The sequence below is a fragment of the Tamandua tetradactyla genome, chromosome 15 (genome assembly GCF_023851605.1).
Source record: "Tamandua tetradactyla isolate mTamTet1 chromosome 15, mTamTet1.pri, whole genome shotgun sequence".
Classification (NCBI taxonomy): Eukaryota; Metazoa; Chordata; class Mammalia; order Pilosa; family Myrmecophagidae; genus Tamandua; species Tamandua tetradactyla.
This window is the reverse complement of record NC_135341.1, coordinates 26,882,842-26,903,985: the sequence shown is the minus strand read 5'-3', so window position 1 is coordinate 26,903,985 and position 21,144 is coordinate 26,882,842. Positions and strand designations below refer to the sequence as shown.

The following is a 21,144-nucleotide window of genomic DNA, read 5'->3' as shown; positions in this document are numbered from 1 at the left end:
TATATTATACATTGTAAATTGCATTAGAATATGTATTTGTAATAACATTAATTTGGCTGACATTTATTAGGTGCTCCCTTTGTGCCAAGCATGAGACAGGTCCTGTTTTTACCCCCCAGGAGGTGGGACAGAGGCTGAGAGAAGAATCACTGAACTCAGTGCTCCTCATAACCACAGAGCAAAGCAGAAAACAGAGGACCAAAGCTTTTATTCAAAGAGCTCAATAGCAGGGTTATTTTTGTCTTATTCCTCATTTAAACTTGGGAAACCATAATTGATTGTTTTTAAATAAACTTTTTATTTTGGAATCATTTTAAATGTACCAAAATGTTGCAGAGATAATACAGAGAGTTCCCATAAACCCTTCACCCAGTTTCCCCCATTATTAACATTTTTTATCGGGTTTTGACTAATAGGACATTAGTCAAAACCCGAAACTGACATTGCACATGGCTATAAACTAAATTCCAGACTTTATTTGCATTTCACCTACTTTTCTATTCATGTCCTCTTTCTGTTCCCAAATCAAATTCAGGGAACCGCGTTGTGTTTAGTGGTTGTGACTCCTTCGTCTCTTCCAGGGTGTGACAGTTGCTCAGTCTTCCCTTGCTTTTCACCTTGGCAGTCTTGAGCAAGACCCACCAGGCATCCTATAGAATGCCCTCGATTCTAGGTTTGTCTGAGGTTTTCTCATGCTTGGTTGGGCTGGAGTTATGGGTTTTTAGAAAGCCTGCCACGGAGGCAGCGTGAGCGTCTCATCCCATCAGATCAGGAGGCACATGAGGGCCGCATGGTTCCCCGGTGATGTCAGCCTACAGCCTGCAGCCCGTGGCAAGCCTTTCCCTTTCTCTGCTGTATTCTTTGGAAGCACGTCACTGAGTCCAGCCCACCCTCAAGTTGGGGGGAGGACAGGAACTAAGCTTCACCTCCAGGAGGAAACCTTTGTATTTAAACTGTTCATTTAATTACTTTAAAGCAAATCCTTTCTTTTGGTCTCAAATTAAAAGGTACCAAGGAGGACATATTGAAAAGTGTCTCCCCACCTCTGTCCCCCAAAGTAACAATGCTACCATTTTCTTGTGACTCATTCTAAAGGTATTTTATACTCAGACAAGCGTTTATATATATATATATATATATATACATATATATATATATATATATATGTGTGTGTGTGTATACTTTGCTCCACCTTTTTTACACAAGGGTAGTGCATAGGCCGCACTATTCTGCAATGAACTGCAGGGTTGTTTAAACAAGTGAGATTCTGTAAACACCCAATTGTCTGACAGTGAGGGATGGTTAAGTAAATTACGTTATTGCGTAGCAAGGGCCTGGCCACAGCCATTACCAGTCCCACAAATAAATAGTATTTGTTATCATGAAGAATTAATACGTTAAATGAAAATAAAATTGAATGCAGAGTACATTATGAGTTCAATTGGATGACGTTATCTTTCAGGAGGATAAAGTGCAGAAGAAGTCCCAGAAGATATAAATTGTGGAGATAAGGCTCGTGGGCATAATATTTCGTTTCATGTAAAAGAAATATTAGAGATATTAAGAGATGGGGCTACGAGCTTCTAGGGACACAACCTTGAGGCTCCTGATGCCACAGGTGGATGGCAGGTCTCGGTTACTCTTCCTTGTCAGGATGGGCAGGGCTGTTTGTCATTCTAGAATCTGTCTCCCTGGTTTGGAGGTGTTTGTAGTTCATTGCTTTGTGGACATAAGAGTAGAGCAAACATCCTACCCAGGGGCAGGGACAGGATGTAGAATCTTCAGGCCTGAGTTTTCGGGCTTGTGGCCAACGCCTGTGGATGTCCCACACCCTGGCACTGTCTGGTTGCCTGCATGATGAAGTGCTGTCCCCCAGCCTGGCAACTAACTGTTCATCTATCCTTCCATCCATGTATCCGTCATGCATTTGTTCTTCTATTCACTCAGTATTTATGGTGGGGCCCTGTGCCAGGTACAGGGATGCGGCCGTGGCTGAGATGTGCCCAGGCCTGTCCTCAAGGAGTACATGGCCCAGTGCAGAAGCGCCCCAACAGTGGTCATGCCTTGAGATATTGGGGCATTGCAGGAACACAGAAGAGGGGATATGGCCAGCCTGGGGAGGATGGCAGCTTCATGGTGACGATGATGAACAAGCTAAGTGGGAGTGAGCCAGATTTGGAGGGTACAGGGGAGGGAAGGGGCACTCTGGGCAAAGGGGCAAGAAGAGGCCCACAGACAGGGCACTGGGCCCACAACTTGGCAGTCGTGATGTCATTTCATCCCCACAGTAGCCCTCTGAGAAAGTTATTATCATCTCTGTCTTTCAAATGGAGATGCTGAGGCTGAGAGAGGCTGGGAGACTTGCCCTGGGCCTTACAACACATCAGGCTGTGGATCAGGAGTGCTTGGCTGCAGGGGCGGTGATTTGGACCTCATGGTGTTCTGCCTCACACTCAGAGCTGTCTTCCTCAGCCTCAGATTATCTCCTTGCTCATTACTCTCAAATGAGGGTCCTCCTAAAGTGGCAAAATTTAAGTGATACATATTTTACCACAATATAAAAAGAAAAAAGACATTTAAGGAAAAGAGAAAACACTCAATAGTCCTTGTGCTGTTTTGAAGCTGTTTTGTACCCCAGGAAAGACTATCTTCTTTTAATCCATTCCTGTGGGTGCAGATTTATTATGGGTAGGACCTTTTGATTAGGTTGTTTCAAATCAGATATGACCTACCCCTTTCAAGGTGGGTCTTAGTCCTTTACTGGTGTCCTTTATAAGAGGACAAAAGGTAGAGAGAACATAGAGAGTGAAGTCTGGGAAAAGCCAAGAGAGGACCCACAGGACACAAAAAGGGAGCCTCTGGAACCAGAAGCTGAACGCAATGAAACCCATGAGCAAAGGACCAGCAGATGCTGGCCGTGTGTCCCTCCCATTTGACAGCGGTGTCCCAGATGCTGATGGCCTTTCTTCAGAGAAGGTATCATCCTGTTGATGCCTTAATTTTGGACATTTTCATGGCCTTAGAACTGAACATTTATGAACTAATAAATCCCCATTGAGAAAGCTAACCCTTTTCTGGTATATTGCATTCCAGCAGCTTTAGCAAACCCAAAGAGTCCCTGACTGCCCTTTCTTTCCTTCACACATTTGTCCATGCTGTTTCCTCTCCCTGGAATTTCCACGCCCATTTCCACATCATCTTTAAAAGCCTACCCTTTATTTAGGTCAATTTCAGATCCTACCACCTCCCTTTCCTGTGGAGTGGCCCAGATTTGAATTCCAGCTTCCACCTTGGCCACAGCTCTTCACCTCCCAAAGCCCCATTCTCCTTGTCTGTACAGTGGCACAGTGGCAGTCCTTATGTACAGGGTGTTGGCAAGATTGCATCACTCTCTGCTTAGGGCCGTTGTAGAGTCACAGCTCAACATGTGTCACTGACCACTATTCCACTATCAGCTATGATTACGTCCTTCCTGTCTTATTTCATTCTTGATTCCGTGACTTTTTATGAGCACTGATTATGAGCCAGGCCATAAAAATGCAGGGCTGAACCAGAGAGGCATGGCCCCTGTCCATAATGGGCAGTGTATTATAGGCATCAGTAGATTTCTGTGGAAGACTGTGAGCTCTTCAAGGACAGGGCCAAGGGATCACTTGCTTCATGTGTCTCTCCCCAGTGCCTAGCTTAGGGCCAGACATACAAAAGGAGCTCAAGCATTGCAGATGGAACAGAATGATGCATGCAGCAGTCTGTATGGGGGACCATGAATATGCCCCTGAAATCTTCTACCCAAGCTTCTGCTCTATAAACAGAGATACTTTCTTTCACCATTTTCAGAGCCATGTGCTATGCTGGAACAACAGGGAACAAATCAGAGTTCCTGGCTCAGGGAGCCTCTGGGGAAGGGTCTGGAAAAGTTACCAGGCAGTTATAATCCACCACAGTGAGATTGTGCTCACCAGAAGGACACTCAAGGTGCTGGGCAAGCAGCACAGTTTGGGTTGTTATCAGAGTAATGAGATAGCACGCCTTGTATCTAGGCAGGTTGATTGCTTCCTGTGTTCCAGGCACTGTGTTGAGGCTTATACATGAATTAACTTGTTTAATCCTCATGACAACTGCAGGGAGGTTGGGTAACTTTCCCAAACTCACACAGCTGGTAAGTGGCAGAGCTGGGAGCGGCACTGAGGCAGTCTGTTCTGGAGCAGAATGACTAACAGGTAACGGTGATTTCTCCTTCTCCACTGCTGTGGGGGTGAACAAGGTCATGTCTGCAAATCACTGGGAGTGGAGGATCCCATGGCTGGAGCAGCAGCTCACAAAAGGCCTCTTTTGGGAACTTCAAATGAGGTCAAAGTCTGCCCGACACACGGCTCCAAGCTGCTAACAGCATTCTCTCAGCTGGGCTCCTCCAGGATTTAGAGCAGAGAAAGGACTAGGAAGATTATGGGGGTGCAAGGGGGGTGGGGATCAGAGTCTCAGAGCTCTGGTCTGATGTCCAAGCCAACCCTGCTCTCGTGCGCCCCAGGCCCCTGCTGTGAGGCCCCTGTAGGTTCCCTGAGATGGGAAACACCCTTCACATCTCACCCCTGGGGAGAAATGGGGAAAGGCTTCCATTTCAATTGCTGCAGAGTAGCTGGCCTTTCCCCATCCCTTGGGACTTCTCCCCCTTCTGTTTCTGCATCCAATCCTATAATCGAAGCATTATTCCTGCCCCATGTCCTCAGAAAGCCACAACAGCCCTGCCGTCCATGCAGAGCTACACAGTCTCATGGCCCGAGTTCTTCTGAAAGGTCATCTCCTGCCCTGGGCCCTGCAAGCCCCCTCCGCTCTCTTGGACAAGTGTTCCCAGCCCCTCGGCCCCCAACAGGAATTTGCCCAGAGCCACTATTTTCCCTGCCTGCCTCTGGGGCCCTGGGCTGCCCAGCCGGTCTGTCAGCCATCTGCAGCCATGGCCTCGCCAGACTTGTGAGGTCTGTTAATGTTTCCTCTTTGGCCCATCCTAGACAACACTAGATTTTGGAGAAAGGAAACAAAATTGGGTAAAAGCCTCTGCCAACTGCACTGAGGTCGAGAAGGCTCCAAGCTTCAGCCCTGCCCTTCCCAACTTGCAAACCCCAAGGAGCCTCATTGTTCTGAGGATGCCACTTTGGATATCGTCACAGATCCTGGACCCGAGGATGAAGGATTCAGGCAGGGGCTCTATGTACGATATCTACAGCAGAGACCCAGTGTCCACCATACCCTGAGCCTTTGCCATTTGTGTGCACGCAGACTTCCAGCTACCAGCAGCTGCATCCCTTTGCCCAAGGATTTTCTCTGGCTGATTGTAGCCTGCTCTGCCTGCGTGAGCAGTGGGCCAGGAGGGCTGTGGATTAACGACTCCTCCTCCCCCGGCTCCCTCACCCTTCGGTGCCTTCGAGGGTATTTTCTACACAGGGCTCTCGGGAGTCCTCAGGGGACAAAGCTCCAGTGGGCTTCCTTCTCTGTCCTGTCCACCTCCTACCTCCTGTAGCAGTATTTCCTGGGTCACTGCCCAAACGGGTGACTTGCATTGGAATCCTCGATTCAGACACTGCTTGTGGGAAGCCAAACTGAGACAATATCTAATTGCCAGCATTCATTGAGCACCTCCTCTGAGGCAGGCACTGAGCTCAGCACTTCACAGCTCGACACGTTGCAGCCTTCCTACAGCCACTGCTGTGAGGTAGGTGCCACTGTATCCATTTTACAGATGCACAAACTGACTCAGAGCTGGGGCTTGAGGCCAGGTGCCTCCCGTCCCCTGGCCAGGCTGAATTGCTTTCAGTTTCTCAAACTGCTGTGCTCTCTCGCTGCCTGAACTCTGCGCTCTAAGGCACAGGGAGATGAAATCACTTGGTCATACAGATAGTCAGAAGTGCAGCCACCTGGATTCAAGTCTAGCCTCCAGGCTGGGAGCACACACCTTCACCGTCACAGAAGCCGGAGTAATGTCCTCTGAGGTGTCCACGTCCTAAACTCCAGAACCCGTGGAAGTTGCTTCATGTGGCAAAAGGGCCTTTGCAGATGGCACTAAGCTGAGGCTCTTGAGATGAGGAGATTAACCCTGATTATCTGGGTGGGCCAGTGTCATCACAAAGGTGCTTGTGACAGGGAGTCAGGACGAGCCAGTGTCAGCCGGAGGAAGGTGATGGAGCAGAGGGGCAGAGAAAGAGAGATTTGAAGATGCTACACTGCTGGCTCTGAACAAGGAGGAAGAGCCACGAGCCAAAGGATATAGGCAGTCTCCAGATGCTAGGAAAGGCAAGGAAACGGATTCTACCTTTTAGCATTTCTCCAAAAGAAATGCAGCCCTGCTGACACTTTGATTTTAGACTTCTGACCTGCAGATCTGTAAGAGCATAAATCTGTCTTGCTTTAAGGCACGAAGGTTGTGGTACTTGGTTACAGCAGCCATGGGACACTGATATGACCACGGAACCATGCTATCCCCTAAAGCCTGTTCAGTTGTGAACATGTTTCCCGGCAAAAGCAATGAATAAGCTGACCTCGTGGAGCTGACACCCTGCCAGGGGGCACCATCACGCAACAGGCACCAAGTACAGTACATCTCAGGGATGCCTGGGGAGCACAGAGAATGCTCCTGCCTAGTCCGAAGGGTCAGGGAAGACTTCCTTAGGGATAGCTGCTTGGGTGGAGGCTGGAAAGATGAGTAGGAATTAACCAGAAGAAAAGAGTGAGGAAGGAGGCTGAACAGAGGGAGCGGCTGGTACAAGGCCAGGTGAGGGGAGAAACCTCAATCACTCGAGGAACTGAAAGTGATTCAGTCTGGCCGGAAGCCAGGGTTTGAGGTAGAAAGGTTAGAGCAGGGTGGTACCGGGTTAGGCTGTGGGCTCTGGAGTTACGGCTGCTTGGGCTTGAGGCCCAGCCTTGCTGTCTCCCAGCAGCATGACCTTTGGCAGGCTACTTGGTCTCTCTGTGCCCCAGTTTCTTCCCCTGCCCAACAGGGATGATAAATGGCACTTACACAGGGTGTGTGTGTGGGTGGGAGGCTGTAAATACACTCACTGCACTTGGAACAGCACCTGGCACAGAGTGAGGGCTCAGTGCCTTTGTGGGTGAGGCCTCCCCACATCAGGGCCTCGGCGGCTGCCACACACCTTATGGCAAAGGGATGACCAAGGCCCGGTCAAAGACAGACCCACATCTTCCGCCTATGGAATTGGCTCAGTGGGTCTGGAGCCACCAGAGCCTAAAAGCATCAGCCGTGGACTTTGCTGAACGTGCTGGGAAGCAGGTGGTCTCGCTGTGCTGGGAGGTCAGCCAGGCATGGCTAGTGGGGGTCTTTGCCACCATGTGGGGAGGGGAAGGCGCAGCCCAAGATGAGTGAGGGAGAACTTGCTGATGTCACCCAACACCCCTGAATCACCTCTTGGACTCCGGTTAAAGAGACCCATCGATTCTCCTTTTTGCTTTTGGAGTTTTCACTGGAGTCCCATCCCAGGTGGCAGGAGAGTCCTGATGATAGACAGTGCTCGGGGGACTAGTGTTGACTGCGTGGCTGAACGTGAAGCACAGCTCGGCGTCTCCGGGGTCCTTTACCTTTTGGGGTGATGGTATGATATGATAAATGCTCTGCTGATCATAGGATGACAGGGACTTGCAAGGGATGGTTCCTTTGGGGTGAGAAAGTGCTCCCTCCATTCTCCCGACTCTGTACTGCCTGGCATCCAGGTCCCGATTCCTTCAAGAGAAGGATCAGCCTCTGCGCAGGGCAGGGGCATGCGCCTGGATCAGGGAGCTGAATCTTTGCTTTGCATCCCCCCCTCCTGACGCAAACCTTCCCCAAGAGGGAGGATCTCCAGTTACATTTTAACAGGAGACACAGGAAAGGGGGCTGAGGGCTAGAGTTGCAGGATTAGGCAGGGTAAGTGCTTCTATCAGTCCCATTTTACAGATGCAGACACTGAGGCTAGTGAGATTAAATCACCTGCCCTCCTAACTGGGGCCCACTAGACCGAACTTAGAACCCTATTCTTTCCCCCAAACAAATGCCCGTTCCTCCTCACCACTTTCCATTTGGTGTCAAGAATTTTTTTCTTGCTTTCTTGTCCCTCAAATCTGGATGCTTTGATTCTTTCTTTCTTTTTTTAAATTGTGTAATGTAATATAACATATATACAAAGCAAAGAAAGAAAAAAGCAATAGTTTTCAAAGCACTCTTCAATGAGTAGCTACAGGACAGATCCCAGAGCTTGTCATGGGCTACCATACTATCCTCTCCCATTTTTCCTTCTAGCCGCTCCAGAACATTGGAGGCTAGAAGGAATATATATTTTTTATCATCTTTTTTTTTTCTTTTTAATGAAAAATAACATATATACAAAAAGGCAATAAATTTCAAAGCACAGCGCAACAGTTAGTTGTAGCACAGATTTCAGAGTTTGGTATGGGTTACAATTCCACAATTTTAGGTTTTTTCCTCTAGCTGCTCTAGGACGCTGGAGACTAAGAGAAATATCAAAATAATGATTCAGCAATCATACTCATTTGTTAAACCCTATCTTCTCTGTATAACTCCACCACCACCTTTGATCTTTCTCCCACTCTTTTTTTTTGCATGTTCATAGCAGCTTTATTCATATTAGTTATAAATTGAAAACAACTCAAATGCCCAGTAGATTGCATAACATTTCAGACAGTGGAATGTCACACAGCAAGGAAAAAGAGCAAACTACCTCTCTATACAAACAATGTGAATGAATCTCACAGGCATGATGCTGAGTGAAATAAGCCAAACACAAAAGATACCATTTTATGAAGTTCAAGAACATGCAAAACTAATCTAAAGTTTTAGAGGTCAGTATAGTGTTTATATTTGGGGAGTTATTTATGACCAGGAGGTCTCAAAAGGGAGCCTTTAAGGCTGCTGAAAATATTTAAGTATCAACTTGGCTGGTGATTCTTCAAGGTATATGCTAATTTCATGAGCTGTATCAAAATGTAAAGTGAAACTTAAAGAGAAGAGATCATAAGGAATGAATATGTGTTCACAGCAAAATGTACTGACATTTGCTCTACCAACTTCAATGAGAACCTTATGCTAGAAGATTAAGATAAATTGTCTTTCCCTGGTTTGTCTGTGGATTCTTTCTTACCTACCTTGATATTTGGTTCATTCATACTAGTGCAGTAATTTCTTTTGCATGGTGTGGAGAAATACATATCTCACCTCCAATCCTGGTTCCTTTTGGGGGCCTGTTTTTTTTTTAAACATTTTAAAATTATGGAATATAACATATATACAAAAAAGCAATTATTTCAAAGTATATTATAACAAGTAGTTATAGAATAGAGTTCAGAGCTTGGTATGGGTTACTGTTCCACAATTTTAGGTTTTTCCTTCTAGCTGCTCCAAGATACTGGAGATTAAAATATCAATATAATGATTCTGCAGTCATATTCACTTGTTAAATCCTATCTTCTCTGTTATAACTCCTCCTTCTTCTTTGTTCTTTCTCCCAATCTTTAGGGGTATTTGGGCTCTGCCCAGTCTACCTTTTTCATGTTGGAAAGAGGTAGCAATAATATGTGATAGGGAGATGGAACTAGTTGATGTTCTTGGAGAGGCTGGCCCCTCTGCATTTCAGGGTGTATCTGACCTGAGGACCCATCTGAAGGATGTAGGTTTCTGGAAAGTAATTTTTTGTAGAATCTCAGACAGAACCCTAGGTGTTCTTTTTTTTTTTTTTTTTAACATTTGTTTGCCCTATTATTTATTTTATTCCATATGTTTTACTCGACTGTTGATAAGGTAGATAAAAGGAGCAACAGACACAAGGTTTTCACAATCACACAGTCACATTGTGAAAGCTATATCATTATACAATCATCTTCAAGAAACATGGCTACTGGAACACAGCTCTACATTTTCAGGCACTTCCCTCTAGCCTCTCTGTTACCCTTTAACTAAAAAGGTGATATCGATTTAATGTGTAAGAATAACCTCCAGGATAACCTCTCAACTCTGAAATCTCTCAGCCACTGACACTTTGTGGCTTTAGGGGTATTTGGGCTCTTTCATCTCATTTCGCTCTTCCCCCTTTTGGTCAAGAAGGTTTTCTCAATCCCTTGATGCTGAGTCTCAGCTCATTCTAGGATTTCTGTCCCACGTTGCCAGGAAGGTCCACACCCCTGGGAGTCATATCCCACATAGAGAAGGGGAGGGCAGTGAGTTTGCTTGTTGTATTGGCTGAGAGAGAGAGGCCACATCTGAGCAACAGAAGAGGTTCTCTTGGGAGTGACGCTTAAACCTAATTTTAAGTAGGCTTAGCCTATCCTTTGTGGGGTTAAGTTTCATGTGAACAAACCCCATGATTGGGGGTCTCAGCCTATAGCTTTGGTTTTCCCCACTGCTTGTGATTCTCCCATTCTTTAGGAGTATTTGGGTTACGGCCATTCTAACTTCTTCATGTCAGAAAGGGCTGTCAATAATAAGGGGTAGGGAGATGGAACTATCTGATGTTCTGGAAAGGTTGGCCCCTCGGCATTTCAAGACTTATCTGGTCCAGGGACCCATCTGGAGGTTGTAGGTGTCTGGAAAGTTACCCTAGTGCATGGAACTTTTGTAGAATCTCATATATTGCCCTAGGTGTTCTTCAGGATTGGCTGGAATGGTCTTGGTTCGGGTTTGGCAAGTTAAGATAGCAATGTCTAACTGAGGCTTGCACAAGAGTGACCTCCAGCTTTGATCCTTTATAATTACCTACCTCCTGTAGGGTCTGGGAGTTAGTTTGTGTCTCTGCTCCATGCTGTACAAGCTGAGTGTCCTTGGGCCAATGTCTTCACCTCTCTGGGCCTTAGTTCCTTCAGCCGTGATAGTGGAGATAGCAGCACCAGCTCTCCAGCTTACTGTGAAGACCAAGCGAAATGCTCATATGTAAAATGCTTAAAACAGTAAGCCCTTTTGACAACTCAAAAACTGGAAGCTTTTATTATTGAAAAATTAATGTTGAAAAGTTGAAAAATTAATGTCCTTAAACAATTATATTGCATAGCATTTCTTGGAATGAAACCGGGGAATTGACCCCAAAATAAGTAAACAAATAACAAAACTTTGAAAACTGCAATTTTACAGCCTGACTTCATTATTTGCTTTTTAATTTTAAGTCTTTATCTGAGTTGGCAATGGCGGGTGGGAGGTGATTCCTGCATCTCGCCATGGCGGGGGATCTAGCATCGGATCAAGACTTCCATAGAGACCACCTAGAAAGGAGGCAGAGAGACAGCCTGAGGAGGGGAGCTGCTTTTTTCCCTTAAGGCCTTTGCTGAATACAGGAGCTGAAGGGCTGAGAATCCCGCTGAGCACTGGCTGTCTCCACGTCTGGAGGAATGAGTCAGAGTTCAGGACCCCGCTATGGGGTTCCCTGATAAAACCCCAGGTCTGGAGGTGAGGTGATTAATGATTCTGAAAAGTAGGCGACTATCTTGTCCGCAGAATTTCAGCAGAGAATTGGAGATTATAAAAAAGAATCAAATGAAAATTCTATAACTGAAAAGCACAGTACCGAAGTGAAGATTTGCACAGTTATTGAAGCACAGACACAGGCCCGGGCTGCCAGTGTGGGCGTCTGTAAGTTGGCCTCAGGAGCATCAAATTAGAGGTGGCTTTGGGCCAAGACTTTCCTGGGTGACGATGACTAGAGTGAAGACAGCTGGCACTTCCTGGTCACCTGCTGTGTGCACAGCCTAGGACAGGACTCTTTACCCACATTAGCCTTTTTTTTTGGGGGGGGGTGTGTATGGTGCAGGAATCGAACCCGGGTCTCCGGCATGGAAGGCGAGCATTCTACCACCGAATCCCCCATGCACGGTATCTCTTAAGTGCCTCAGGTCAGCCGTGTGAGGTGGGTTGTTCTGTGGCTCCCGGACACCTCCTCAATGGCAGAACAGGGATTTGTGTTGAGAATCCCTGCCACACCTGGGCTTCCCACAGCCCCCTGGGCGGCCACGTAGAGCCCCGGTTCAGAGCTGCGGCTCTGGGATCAGACCTATTTGTGCAGTGCCTTCGTGCTGTTTGCTTAACCTCTCTGGGCCTCAGTACCTACCTCATGGGGTTATGTAAGGATTAAATGCTGCAACAGATACGAAAACACTTACTCGACACTGTTATGATTATTATTGTTATAAGTAGAGAAATTTTGTGTTCTGGGAAACTATTTGGTCCAGTGGGCTCCCTCTGGTCCTAACCAACGTGGAGCCGTACGATTTGTCACCTGTCCAAGCCAAGGAGGGTGCAGAGGAAAAATCAAACCTCTCACACTTGGAGAAGAGGGGACCAACCCTCTGAGATCTTGTTACGCTTTGGCGCTTGGGCCAATCACTTTTGACTTGTTCTCTTGTTACTTATCAATGAGTTACTGTAGCCAAGAAGTTTTCCAGTCTAGCCTCTAGGGAAACCCAGGAAAAAATGCTCCGTGTTGACTCTACGCCTTCCCTCCCCTCATTATTAAAGAGGAATCCGGAACACTCGGAGGGGGAACTGACCTCCAGCTATTTTGAGAGGGTAGGCTCGGATCACGGGCTGGCTCTGGTTTGAGTTGAGAGTGTATTTACTGACCAAAGTCTGCTCCAAAGTAAATATGTCATCACATTCCTCCCAGCCTGTAACCTCTGTGGGGAGACGCTGGGCCATCTCAGAGCAAGGGTGGTGAGGAAACCTTATCTGACTCCATTTCAGCGGGATCCCACTTAATTGGCTCTTGGCAGGGGACAAGGGGAAGAGAAAGGAACGCAGCCTTCAATAAATTGAATAAAAGAGCACATAGGAGCAGTTGTCTTCTGCAGTGGTGGTTAGGGGAAACTAAGGAGATTTAGAAGACAAAAATGGTATATGGTGAAAGAGCACACATTTTCATACGGGTGTGTCTTTGAATTTATCCTCATTGCCTTTCTCAGTCCATAAAAGTCAAACAGAACTTCCTTAAAAATTTTTGTAAGTATAACCGACTCACAGTAAACTGTACATATTTAAAGCATACCATTTGATAAGCTTTGACAAATATACACACATACACGTATCCATGAAACCGTCACTATAATCAAAATAGTGAACACATTCATTACCTCCGAAAGTTTCCTTGCACTCTTTTGAAATTCCATACGTCTCCAGGCAATCATTGATTTGCTTTCTGTCACTACAGATTAGTTTACAATTTCTGGAATTTTATATAAATGGTATCATGCAGTGTGTACTCTTTATCTGGCTCCTTTCACTTAGGATAATTATTTTGAGATTCATCCATACTGTTGCAAGTATCTGTGGTTCATTACTTTGTATTGCTGAATACTTTACCATTGTATGAATATACTGCAATTTGTTTATTCATTCACATGGACATTTGGGTGTTTCCAGTTCTAGGCTATCATGAATAAAGCTAGTGTGGGCATTCATGGACAAGTCTTTTTATAGACACATGCTTTTATTACCTAAGAGTGGAATGTCTGGATCATATGGTAGGTTTAGGGTTTATTTTTCAAGAAATTATTTTCCAAAGTGTTTGTATTATTTTATGTTCCCACCAGCAGTGTCTGCATTAAAAACATTAGAGAAATATTTAAGGTAGAGCGTACTTAAAGGTAGAAAGTGAAAGGTCTTAAAATTCCACCTCCTGGTGACTGCCTTGGTTAACTGCTTTGAACCCTTGCAGGGTTTATTTGGTTTTATTCATGTACAGCTCCAGCTGAGACATGGAGGTGCCCTGGGCAGGCTAATAATTTGGCATCCCCTCAACCTGATATTTCAAAAGCTATTGTTCAAAATCGATTTAGGTAGGATGTGAGAAACTGATTTTTGGTTAATAAAAAATAGCATTCCTTTTTCTATTCAAAATAAAGGATTTATTACATGTGTGGAGTGAAGCCCAACCTTTAAATTTATTTGGACTTGTCCTGCAATAGAAGTTGACCAAGCCAGTCAGCTCCTTGGGAACTGTACTAAAGGGTACACAATTCAGGTGAAGCCCTAACAAATCACTAAGTCTTGGGGTGGGGGGAGGGGCGGAGGGGGCCGGGGTTGGGGAAGAAGGGGAGGGAGGGGGCAGCACACAACCCTGACCAAGGACTAAGCTGATGTAACCAAAGTCACGGGAGACTGTAAGGCAGCTAAGTCTGGCTTGGTGGCACAGCCAAGGAGCGCACTTAGTGCTACGGTGTTTAGTGTTTTAATTCCCCCCAGGGCATGCTATTTACCTCTATTCATCAGTTATGACCGATTTGTCTGGTGTGGAAAGCTGAGTTACCTGGCACCATGTTTCTGATTTATTCAACACTATCTTGGCTCCCCTTCTTTTAAACTGGCGTCCTGGGAAGCCGTCAGGCTGATCAGCAACTTAGTTCAGCTCTGTGCAGATGTTGACATATATTAGCACTGTATAAATTTTCCAAATGTGCACACAAATGGGATCATGCTAACTCATCTTGGTCTGTAACCTGCTGTCCTTTTTCCCCATTTAACAATAAACGCTGAGATTTTTTTCACATCAGCGCATCACATTCTGTTAGAAACTATCAGGTCAATTAGTCCATCTAGTGCAGAACTTAACAAACTTTAGCGAGCACACAGATCACGCTGGAATCTTGGCAAGCCACTGCGGTGGCTGAGATTCTGCGTGTCTCATAAGCTCCCAGGAGATGCCAATGCTGCTGGTGAAACCGGCCTTTGGGTGGCAAAGCTGTGATGCATCTAATTGATTCACAAATGCTGTAAACAGTGCTGCAGTGAGCAGCCTCGGAAGTGCAGCGTGGAACCTGAAGACGTGTGCGTGACCTTGAGTGAGTCACTTAACCTCTCCGGCTGCCTCTGGGAGTTCAGTGAGGAGTCATGGGCGCCTCCACGCTCTCAGACCCTAGAGATAAAGATAAACAGCCCCTGTCCTTGGGAACTCTGAGAATAATGATACTAATCGTGGCTTGTGAGCCATCAGGGGAGTAAGTGAGATAAGAATGGAAAAGGGCTTTGTCGTCCACAAAGGGCAGGTTCTGTTCCACTTGGAATGCAGCCTGGGTTTGCCAGGTGAGCAGTAGATGGCTAGATTTTGTTTTATTTAGCAGAAAAATGCTCTGTGGTATTTGTCTATAGTTAAAAAATAAACAAACGAAGGAACCCAAGCAAGCAACAAAAAACAAATGCATACATAGATCTTGCAAAGAAACCAAAGCCAGACCGGATGGAAAAAGAGAGCTCAGTCGTTTGCAAACTATTATTATTTTTTGATTCTAGCAAGATTGGGGTGGGGCGTGAGGCTGTTCTGGCTCTGGGCTCTACCTGGGGCTGGGAAGGCCCGCTGGGAGGAAGCCCAGGCCCACTCTGCCCGCCCCTGTGGAGAGAACACCCAGATGCAGAGGGAATGGTGGCCCCTGCCTTCATTCCTTCACCCTCACTCAGGAAGCTGTGCTTGGGGTGATCCCGGTGGCAAGGGGCTGAAGAATTTAGCAATCTGTAGCTGGTCTCTAGAGCTGGTTAAATCAGGGCTCAAATCCCGGTTCTTTTTTAATTTTAATTGAAAAGCAAAAACAACATACAAACATGAACATTCTTAACATAAAAACTGAAAGGTTTAGGAGGCGAAAGGGTGAGAAAGAAGAAAGGTACACCACGAAATTTAAAGTGGGGGGGCGGGTATTTCTGCGCTCCCGAGCAGAACTCACCAAACCCAAGATGGAGGGAGGTGAGTGCGCACGTGGGCTTCAGCATGGGCAGCTTTTAAGGATGGGGGTCAGGTAACATCCGGAAGGGGCTGCTCATTAGTTCCAGAAGTCAGTTGGGAAGGGTGACACAGCCTCTGCAGCTCCAGTTGCAGTGCCTTTCCCCGTTCCCCCGACCTAACATTCCAACCTTTTTGTAATAATAGGGCGCCGAGATCTTTCTGGCTACTTCCTGCTGTAATGGGGTGGCGTGGGGTTATAGGCCGGAACCGTCATGGCTAGGGGAGTGGGGAGGCTGGCTGTAGGAATCTGATGAGGAGGGCAGGTGATGATAATGATGCAGGAGCATTTGGTTGACTGCTACCCGGGATAGTTCCTTCATGTGTCCCTGAAGGAAGTTGAGGAGGCAGGGAGCTAGGAGAAAAAAGAGACAGATTAGGACAACTGGTTCTAGTAGCAGGAGGAGCCATGTTGCCAGGGGAGAAGAAAACCAGTTTAAGGCAGAGTTGCTTCCTTGGTTTCTGTGGTAGAGTTTGTCTCTTAGTTTGTTTAGGGTTTGAATATTTTATTCCACCAGACCTGACTCGGCGTAATAGCAGCATTCCTCTTGTAGGAGTATACACGTTCCTCCTTTTTCAGCTGTCAGCAGGTCTAAGGCCCGTCGATTTTGAAGAGTTACCTGGGCTAGTGAGGTGAGCTGACGTTGTAGAGAGGAGAGGGATTCTGATGTTGATTCCAGGGCTACCTGTAGTCGAGTCTCAAAGTTTTGAGAGGTTAAAATACCATGTCCCAGTGCCCTTCCCGCTGCGGCTGAGGCTGCGACTGAAGCGGTTAGGCTGATGCCTACTAGGATAGGAAGAAAGGCAGCCCTTTTTGAGCGAGGAGAGGGCAGTAGCCAAGCTAGTTCGAGCTCCCCATAGAGGGTCAATTGAGGAACAGTAGTTACCAGGAAGCATGGTCCTGGGCAGTGGAGTTAAGGCACTTGGTAAGGGTCCCATTACACCAGAAATACTGTCCTTTGGGGGCGTGGGTGGGGTTGTGGATAGTGATGTTAGCCTGGCACTTGCTATGAAGTTTTGTTTGATGGTTTTCTTATCCAGTGTAGTGAGGCTTTTAATTTGGCAAGAAGATCTTGCCCCATTAGCGGGCTGGGGCAAGAAGGCATTACTAAGAAGGAATGTGTAGTGGGGTAGCCTTCTATTAAACATGTAAGCGGTCCAGTAGTTAAGGGGCATGAAGGACGGCCGTCTATGCCCATAACCGTGACCTGGGAAGGAAGGAGTTGACCTGAGTAAGAGGGGAGGACAGAAAAGGTAGCTCCTGTGTCCACTAAAAAGGAGGTGGACTTACCCACTACCTCGATTGTTACCCTGGGCTCGACGAGGGTGATTGGGGTCACTGAGGCCGGGCGTCGTCCGTCGTTGGTGGCCAGGCCCAGGACTGCTAGCGGTGGGTTAGGGGTTGGAAGGACGGTCCCTCCACGGCCAGGCGCCGAGGGGCAGTCACTTTTCCAGTGTCCCTTTGTACCACAGAGAGGGCACGGTCCCTTGGGTGGTCGAGGATTGGGGCACTGGCAGGACCAGTGTCCTTCGAGGCCGCATTTGAAGCACTTTCCTGGTGGTGGGTTAGTCGTAGCCGGCTTCTTCTCTGTTGAAGTGAGCCGCAGAGCCGCAATCAGGGATTGGGTTTGTAAATTCACCTTTCGGTGGTCCTGGGATTTCTTTTCTGCCCTCTCTAGTTCATCACGAGTATTAAAAATTTTAAAGGTCGTGTTTACCAGGTCACGGATAGGGGCCTGAGGACCGTCCTCAATTTTTCTAAGTTTACGCCTTATATCTGGAGCCGATTGGGATATAAAGTGTGTGGCTAAAACAGTTTTACCAGCCTGAGTCGGGGTCTAGGTGGGTATATTGGGAGAGGGTTACTGTGAGCCAGTGTAGAAAAGCGGCCAGGTTTTCATCAGGACCCTGGGTAATTTCCCTTAGCTTATGGAAGTTTACTACTTTATGTGAAGCTTTCTGCATGCCGGCTATGAGGCAGGTAAGCATTTTGTCTCGTCTAATCCGCCCGTTTCTCCCCACTGGAGTGTCAACCTGATATTCCCACCGTGGCTCTTGGTCTGGCCCAGCCTCGGCCCCTACCGGTATGGTGTGGTCGGTTATATGCACCTGGTTAGCATGCACCCTGGCTGCATTGAAAATGCAGTCCATTTCATCTGTAGTGAGGGAAGAAGAGCAGATTACATCAATGTTATGCCAGGTGAGGTCGTAAGCGTTAGCTAGATACTGGAATTCTTCACTATAGGTAGTTGGATAGTTGGAGAAGGAGGAAGAGAAAGGCAAGATGGCGGCGGGAGTGCCGCTGGCATGGAAGAGGAGAGAGGTGGGCAAGATGGCGGCTGGGACGTCACCGGAACAGAAGGAGGAAGAGAAGGAGAAGATGGCAACTGAGATGTGGCTGAAGCAGAAGGGGGGAGGGAAAGGCAAGATGGCGACTGGAGCACCACTGGAGGGAGGGGAGGGTAGAGCATGGAAGAGGAAGATACAAAGGGAGGGGCAGGAGCACAGAAGGTAAAAAGCCTGGACATAAGGAATTTCGGCCCATTTGTTGTCCCTCTGGCAAAAGTTGCGGAGGTTCGTAAGGATATTAAAATTGAAAGTCCCATCCTCAGGCCAATGAGAGAGGACCTATTGCCCATACTGATGGGTCTCAAAGGAGAAAGGACTGGCCCAGGGGGTGTCGGTGTCCCAACACCCTGAGAGAGTCCTTGGAGCTCTTATGAGCAGGAGGCTCGTCTCCCTGGGGGACGTCTCACCCTGGTTTGAGGCCATTTCAGGTCCTGGACCTGAATTTGGGAGGGAAACAAGAAGCGGGGTGTCCCCACAGCTTTTTGAGTCCCCGAAAAAGGGTATGAGGCTTGCGGGAGTCCCCGTTCACCTCATCCCTCAGAAGAGAACCTGACATGAATTCACGATTTTCGGAGAGTAATTAATGGACAGGCTCTCTCAGAACCATGAGACCCGGCAGCAGGGCCAGTAGGGAAGGGACACCCAATCTGTGGTGGATGCAGTGGCGGGCCCAAGGATCCCTTGTCGCTGGCTTTGTGGAGGAAGGAGGAGAGAGGAAGCCGGGGCGCCCTTGGCCAGGCACGCGGCACCCGTGCTCCTCTCCCGGGTTTCGGCACCAGATGAAAGGTTTAGGAGGCAAAAGGGTGAGAAAGAAGAAAGGTACACCAGGAAATTTAAAGTGGGGGGGGGGGGGTTTATTTCTGTGCTCCCGGGCAGAACTCACCAAACCCAAGATGGAGGGAGGTGAGCGCGCACGTGGGCTTCAGCGTGGGCAGCTTTTAAGGATGGAGGTCAGGTAACATCTGGAAGGGGTGGTTCATTAGTTCCGGAAGTCAGGTTGGGAAGGGTGACACAGCCTCTGCAGCTCCAGTTGCAGTGCCTTTCCCCATTCCCCTGACCTAACACAAACATCCCATACATGGTGTGTAATCAATGGCTCACAATATCATCTCATAGTAGTAGCAAGTGACTTGATTTTTTGCAGCCTCAGTTTCCCCATCTGTAACATGGGATGAGAATAATTGTACCAAGTTTACAGTGCTCTTGAGATGACTGAAAAAAGATAGTCTGTGTCTTAGCTCACTACCTCGCACTGGGAGGTGGTCATTTACTACAGCTGCTATGAGGATCGAAGGAGAAAAGATAGAAAAACCACTGAGGCCCCGTCACCTCTCCTCCCCCTTCTTGCCAGAGTGGGCTTCCTCTCAGCACCCACCAGAGGATCCCAGAACTTTTGCAGCTGGGGGAAGGGTGGGGGCTGGCTGAGCCCTACAACTTGTTCTGGGAGTTGTTGAGAGAACCAGCTCCTCTTCTTCTGGAGGTAGAGGCAGAGCAAACATTCTCATTTATATTTTGCTTTTTCTTTCTGGCAGGGTGTGGACATTGGTGTAAAATTACAACCGAGAAGGCCCCTGCCCTGGGGGAAAGACGCAACGGGGGAGCATACAGATTCCTTTCCAAGGCCTGGCTCTCTATGGAAAGCAGGCTTATGAATCCGGAACTTTTAGACTGTGCTCTTTGGGTGTTCCTCTCACAAAGGTATAACCACAATGATAATAACAGCACCAGCTCCCTCGCAGACACTTGCCTGCTAAACGCCGTACACACAGTTTCTCATTTATCAGAAACTCCTGGGAGTAAATATCACTGGATACTTACATGCAGAGCTTTTTTACTTATTTAAGTCAAGAGCTGATGAAAAGAAAAGAAAATTTTGCAAGAAAGGGGAATCTTAGCACATTAGCAGCTACTGACTGGGATGAATTGATTCCATCGGCTCCAATCTCACCTAGCAGGGAGGAGGTCCTTGAGGGAGTGAGACATTGGCTGATAAGTTTTGATGGATGACTTTGGGTGGAGAAAAGCAGGAGGAATTGGGAGCTTTGGGCAAGAGGGAGGCAAAGTTTACCAACCCTGCCTCTTACGGCTCCACTGCTCAGCTGGCTTACCTGCGACAAAGGCAAATACATGGCTGAGGTGGGGATGGCAGCAGGGGGTCCTCAGGCAGAGTATAGCCTTTGGAGTCAGACTCAAGTTCAAATCCAGCTTTATCTATTCACCCTACCAGCCACCTCCAATAAATCTCTTCACCTAGTCTATAAAGAGGGGAATGAGCATTCTAATATTTATTGAGCCCCTACTGGGCCAGGACCAAGTAATACACTCTTTCCCTCAGGTTCTTGTGAGCATTTCCAGGGAGGGAGGAAATCTGTCTGAACCAAGTGCTTCGGCGTTGTAGATGACCTGTTACAGAGCACAGCCAAAATCTGCTGTCCTCTGCTGGTCAACCCAAAGGCATGGAAGCTCTTGACCTACATCCTGTCCAATGCCTCTCCCTCCAGGAAGCCCACCTGGACTAATCCTCTTCTCCAAGCTGGGTTAGGTGTCCCTTCTCTGGCCCTGGGGCACCCTTTACCTCTCTTCTGCCCTCCCACATTAGGCAGAATCTTGCAAGTTTTACAGGCCTGGATGTTAGTTCCAACTATGTTATGCAGCTGTGTCACTTAGCTGTTCAGTTTACTCTTGTCAGATGGGGCCAATGTCAGGGAAATTGTGTAGCACAGCACTGGAAGCAGGTGCACAGCTGATATTCAACAAATGCTAGCTGCTACTCATGATTTTTCAGGCACCAGACAGCAGAGGTCCTGCCTGGGTCTCTGCTGTATCCCAGCACCTATCCCAGAACTGAATGAGTACACAATAGGTGCTCAATTCATCCACAACAATGTTCACAGAACCTGTGAACATGTTACTCGCAGAAAAGGGGAATTAAGGTTGCAGGTGGGACTGAGATTGTTATGCATCTAACTTCAAAACAGGGATATTACTCTGGATTATCAGGGTGGGGGATGCCAATGTAATCACAGCGTTCTAAAAGGAAGAAATGACT

General features: G+C 47.4%; 1 protein-coding gene across 1 annotated transcript in view; it reads left to right on the top strand.

The window, feature by feature from the left end:
• The first annotated feature begins 6,131 nt into the window (after positions 1 to 6,131).
• The window catches only part of FLNB (filamin B), a 160,223-nt gene continuing 145,210 nt past the window's right edge, over positions 6,132 to 21,144 (top strand). Inside the window, exon 1 of the mRNA XM_077128879.1 lies at positions 6,132 to 6,375. The gene's annotated coding sequence lies outside the window, so the exon portion shown is untranslated. The remainder of the gene's footprint in view (positions 6,376 to 21,144) is intronic.